Genomic DNA, 6000 nt, shown 5'->3' on the forward strand with positions numbered 1-6000 from the left:
ATCAAGGCTTTCAAGGCTAAAGCTTTTCAAGCTTTCAAGGTTTCAAGCCTATCAAGGCTTTCAAGGCTAAAGCTTTTCAAGCTTTCAAGGTTTCAAGCCTATCAAGGCTTTCAAGGCTAAAGCTTTTCAAGCTTTCAAGGTTTCAAGCCTATCAAGGCTTTCAAGGCTAAAGCTTTTCAAGCTTTCAAGGTTTCAAGCCTATCAAGGCTTTCAAGGCTAAAGCTTTTCAAGCTTTCAAGGTTTCAAGCCTATCAAGGCTTTCAAGGCTAAAGCTTTTCAAGCTTTCAAGGTTCCAAGCCTATCAAGGCTTTCAAGGCAAAAGCTTTTCAAGCTTTCAAGGTTTCAAGCCTATCAAGGCTTTCAAGGCTAAAGCTTTTCAAGCTTTCAAGGTTTCAAGCCTATCAAGGCTTTCAAGGCTAAAGCTTTTCAAGCTTTCAAGGTTTCAAGCCTATCAAGGCTTTCAAGGCTAAAGCTTTTCAAGCTTTCAAGGTTTCAAGCTTATCAAGGCTTTCAAGGCCGAAGGCTTACCGCGGCTTTCGAGTTTAAAGCCTATCCAGGCTCATAAGGCTTACTTGGTGAAGTTATTACAAGGCCAACTTTGTGGGGTTACTTCGGAACTTATTCGGAGGAATTATTACAAGGCCTACGTTGTTAAATTATCTCAAGGCTTATATTCGGAGACTACTCTAAAGGCTTACACCCAATGGTGTCCCTAGATTGTTACACATGTGAGATCAAATTCAATTGTGCCTAAATGGGTTATTGCAAGGAAAGACTAAGTACTTTTATATACGCTATTGGGGAGTTAACACAAGCATATACGTCAGCATACATCCACGAAGAAGGAAACAACCTCGAAGAACAAGGCCCCAAGGGTTGCAACCCCCCATAAGGTGGACAATGTGTCCACTTTCAGTACAAGGGTTATCCCCTATGTTCATCTTTTCTACCTGCATGGAAGAGTTAGGCGACTAACATAATAATATCCAAGGAAATACAAGGCAAGGAATGAAGAAATGAAAGCAGTTACATATAAAATAAGCTACGAGGGAAATTCCTCCCCACACCAACAGGGGGAGGCCCTTGTAGCCCCAAAAAAATATCTTGCGGGGCATTCCGAGGTGCCCGCACCCTCATCAAAATAACAATTCATGACGACAAGCGCCAAGCAAAAATATTCGTAATGAAAAAGGTTGATTAAAACAAGGGGAGAGGAGGTCAAAGAGCAGCAGGGGAGGAGGAGTCCTTCTCATCAACGGCTGGGGGATCCTGAGAGGCTACCGCCGGGGCTACGGCCGGAACCCCTTCCGGGGGTGTCACCACAAGACCCGCAGAAACCAGCTCTGCGGGCTTTGGCTGATCTTCAGCCGTAACCCCTTTGTCGCCACCATCACCGGAGAGACCCTGAGAAGCAGCCAGGGCCTTATCCATGCCGGCCTCATCCTCAGCCTTTGCTTCCTCCAGGGCCACCGCAGCGTCAGGCCCCAACTTTGCCCAGTCATTCTCAGGAAAGAACCTGTAGGCCGACTTAACGCAGTCCTTGATGCCTGCAGCTACCCCGGCCTCGAAGATGGTAGCCTCCCTCTCCTTCCTCCCTGCCTTCATGGTGGCAGCCGCATCCTGAAGGCCTTTCACCTGCAGCTCCAGCTCCTTAACCTGCCTCCGCAGGCCGTCAACCTCCTCCTCAAGGCCCTTCCTCACCATGTCCTCCTTCTCCTTCAGCCGCCGAGCTTCGCCCTCCGCCTCCTTGAACTTGAGGTTGGCCTTCCGGAAGGTGTCCCTCTCCTTGACAGCGGAAGCCAGATCGGCCCTGGCTTGCTTCAGGTCCGCCCTCATAGTCTCATTCACCCGGGCGGTATCGGCGACGTGCTCCCCCATCTTCAGGTCGAGGAATAGGCTCTTGGCGTTGGCCACCATCTTGTCTCGGGTGGCCTCAGCAATGGAAAGCCTATCCCACTCCCGGATAGTGGCCTCAGATACCTGGTCGGAGAGCATCCTCTGGAAGAGCTGAGTCTTCTGAGTGGAGGAAGGAGCGGGGGAATTACGTGCCAGGGCCAGCTTGGGCTTTTTGCTGGAGCGGCCTTCAGCTGAAGACCCCGCCTCGACAGCTTTAGAGGGGTCCCGCTTGCGACCCCCGGAAGAGGCCTTCTTCTGCTCTAAGGAGGGAGAAGGAAGCTGGGAGAGAGGCTTGACAGAGAGGGGAGCCTGAGAATCGGAGGCTTCCCCGAACAGATCCTCGTACTTGGTGGAACGCTTGATGAACCGTGGGATGTTGGCAGCCATATCTGTGGAAAGAGACAAGGGGAAATAATTAGATAATATGCAAACGTATACGGAAATATGGGAAGATGCATGCATAGCAGATGGCATAAAAATCATAAAGCATGCAGGAAGGGAATTTATAAAGTAAATATCATGTAAGGTGCAAGCTAAGAGAAAACCTGGGCTTCCCGTCGCTTCCACATCTGCACCCCCCTCGTCAACGGGGGATGCATCTACCACCGTAGTGGAAAAACCGAGCCTCTCCAGATTTTCTGGAGTAAGCAGGCTGGAGCCATCACCTAGCCCGGTGGATAGCCCCAACACATGCTTGGCCCTCTCAAGGGACTCTCCCGCCAGAGGAGTCTGCACTGGCATGTCTACAACAAATACAAGCATAAGGAAACTAAACGGGGACCCTAAAGGGCTAAACTGGACAATGGATTAAGGAAAAGCTGGCTTACTGGGGGAGAGATTGAAGTCCTTCCTGTAGACTGGGCAGTCATAGCAGTAAAGGAAGAGCTTCTGCCAGTCCGACATCGACTGGCGGTTGCCCTTGATGCCCTTCTTGTGGTGGGTGTTCCAGGCAGTGAGGTAGAAGAACCCTGGGGTCCTGCCAGTAAGTTTCAGCTGGAAGAACCAGCCTAACTCCAAAGCAGACATCCTCACCCCATGGTGGATGTCATAAAGGATGTAGAGGCAGACCGCCATGCGGTAGGAGTTGGGGGTGAGCTGCATGGGGGAGACCTCATAGAAGTCCAAGACCTCCAGGATGAAAGGATGGAGGGGAAGAGACAAACCCAGCCTGAAGAACTGGGCGGAAAGCACGGCTTTGGGGTAGCCAGTGCCTGGCTTGAGGGTGTCAAAGCGGTGACACCTCTCTCCTGGCTTCGGGATCCCCAAGGTGCAGCCAGGGTTGCAGGACTCCAATAGGGACTGCAGCCGAACAGGGGTCATGATGGAGTCCATATGCTCGCAAGCCAGGACTACAGCTGGAGGCTCGATCACCTCCACGGAAGCCTCAGCCTCCCGCTCAGCCTCCTCGGGGCTCCCCTCGAGGGCTTCAGCAGCAGGGTCCAGCGGGAGGCCCGAGGTCCCATCCGCCTTACTGGACTCAGAGGTGGTCCAGTTGAGCTCCTTCACCACCAAATTGCGCCTGGAGCGGGTCCTGGAGCTAACCCCTAAACTGGGCCGGGCAGGTTGAAGGTCCTGGCTAAAAGAGGATCCCGTGTCAACCGCAACCACGGGAGCCTTGCTGGTGGCAGACTGAGAAGAGTGTGAGGACATGGATCCTTGAGACATCTACAATAGGAAAGGATGGGTTAACGAAAGGACACAGCAAGATGAGGAGCGGTCGAGAGAAAGAAAAACAAAAAGGGAGAAGGAGAAAGGGTTTGCGGAAGACTAGGCTGTAAGGGTGGAGCCCTACGGGTGTGAAGGAGGAATGAAAAGGCTTCAGTTGGAGCCCTGAAGTGTAAGAGGGCTACGTCCCTCACAGGAAGTAGCACAGGCCGCGGAGGACGGTTCGTCTTCTCCGGGAAGCCTGACAAGGGACCTAGAGCGGGAAGCCTGATCCTGATCCTAACCCCAACCACAACAGTCAACATCCAATAATTACCCTAGGCTACAATTTAAGCAAGTACAACGCAGCAAATCACACAATAAAACATCCAAGGCAGATAAAGACACACAAAGGGATTTCGATCGCAAAAGAGGGGTTTCCTCTGGAGGCTAATTGGGAACCTAGGGTTTATGGCCTAAAATCGAAATTGGGGCTACGAATCGACAAGGCGTCACAGCAACGCCGAGAGTGGCAGTCAGGTCACGGGATACACATAACATAATCAGGGCCAAATCAAAGCATGTGGTGTGTGTGCATTCAGAGAACGAGTGTACATATTTAACTATACTGGCATGCAGAGCATATTGGCGGTTTAATCTACTGAAGTAGCCTCAGATGGACAAATGTGGGTGTGTGCGCGCATACCGAGGTGAGCAATTGGAAAGCAGAGAAGAGACAAACAGGCATGGATCATACAAGCATTTAGCCACAAACATGGATGAATGTAATGAAAAGGAAAGCCGGAGGTCAAGAAACATACCTTTGGTCGGAAGTAGAAGAAAAGCCGAAGAGAACGCCGGAAAAACGAAGTAGCTCTGCGCCTGGGATGCTTCGAGTGTGAGAAGTGGGAGAGTGAAGATGTGAGAGTTAAAAGTAAAAAGTAAAACAAGGCTTCGGAGGCGTGAATTTATAGTAGTGGTAAGTGGGAGACACACGCGCCAGGTGGCACGATTGGATTGGAAAGGCGTGAAGATAGCCTTGATGATGCACGGCTTCCCGAGGAGAGGCTAGGCAGGTGAAGAGGGAGAGTTTAGCTGGAACTCTACAACTAGCCGCATTATTAGGAGTTCAGTTGGGTTTTAAATTAATTTGAATTCGAATTAAACCCCTGGATAACTGGGATCAGCCTTATCACAAACTGACATGGCATACGCGGGAAGCTAGAAAGTTGGAATAAAATTGTGGAAGCTTGGACATATTTTTGGAAAATAATTTTTATTATTTCGGGATAAATATTCAAGGCTTGTGGTGGTTGTACCGAATTAATATAATTGGTTTTATAATTATGTGAGGAAATCATGTCTGAATTATTTCTTGTTTCTTGCACCGGGCTACGCCCACGTAAGCTTAGAAATAATTTACGATTGATTTCTGACATAATTTAAGGGCTTGCAGCTGGATGATTGAGGGTTACCGTTCTTAGGTTCCTCTCGTATTTAATACTTCAAGGAACCGGGGGGTAGTTGTTGTGCCATAAAATCTCCCTGGGCTTATTTTATAGCCCATCATGTTATTTGGGCTTCACTTGGGCTTATTGGAGTCGTTTGGTTAAGAATAATGGGCTTCACCATGGCTGGGTGGATCATTGAAGGTGTGTAAGAAGGTGTACGGACTTACATTGGAAACTTAATGAAGGCTGCCATCAGAATGGGGTTGCACCTGAAGGCGCTTTAGGGGTTACCGCTGCTAGGGGTTACCGCTAAGTGCGTCCTGGCTTGCAGTTATGGGGCCGCAGCTAGGGGATGCCGCTGGCAGGGCTTCCGCCGCCTGGGCAGAATGGCAGGCAGACTTCAAACAGGACTCTTCTTCCTTGTTTCTAGGAGGACGAAGTGGAGACATATTGGGAGTGTATCAGCTATTATTTATCTACGAATTAAGAGATAAATACGTGCATTATGGAGATAATTACAATCGGGGAAGATAATTCAAGAATATTCGGATAATTGTGCAAGATGAAGGCTTCAAGTGACCTACTTGGAGTGGGATACCGCTGGATAACTACTGAAAGAAGGCTGTTTTATCTTAAACTCGAGGGGATAAGAGCTTATCTCTTCAGAGTCCTAAATCAAGAACTACATGGGCTTGATCCCTATAAATATAGGGTATGTAGGCACCTTGCAAAAGGACGAGAATCATTTTTCACGAGTTCTACACTCTAAAGAGAGGCACGTGTAACCTTTGTGACAGATATTTCCGGGCAATTGCAGGACGGAATTCCATAATTCCGGCCTCGTTGTTTGATTCTTTGCAAGCTCAGCCCTTAAACACACTTGTTTCTCATTTGTTTTCTTAGTTTATGTTAACGGTAGCCCCTAAGAGCTATCCGTGATTTTCGTAGTTGTAATAGATATCCCTATAATTGTGCTATACGGTTCTGGGGGTGTTGTACCAATTCCTCT

The sequence above is a fragment of the Daucus carota genome, chromosome 6 (genome assembly GCF_001625215.2).
Source record: "Daucus carota subsp. sativus chromosome 6, DH1 v3.0, whole genome shotgun sequence".
In the NCBI taxonomy this organism is placed as follows: domain Eukaryota; kingdom Viridiplantae; phylum Streptophyta; class Magnoliopsida; order Apiales; family Apiaceae; genus Daucus; species Daucus carota.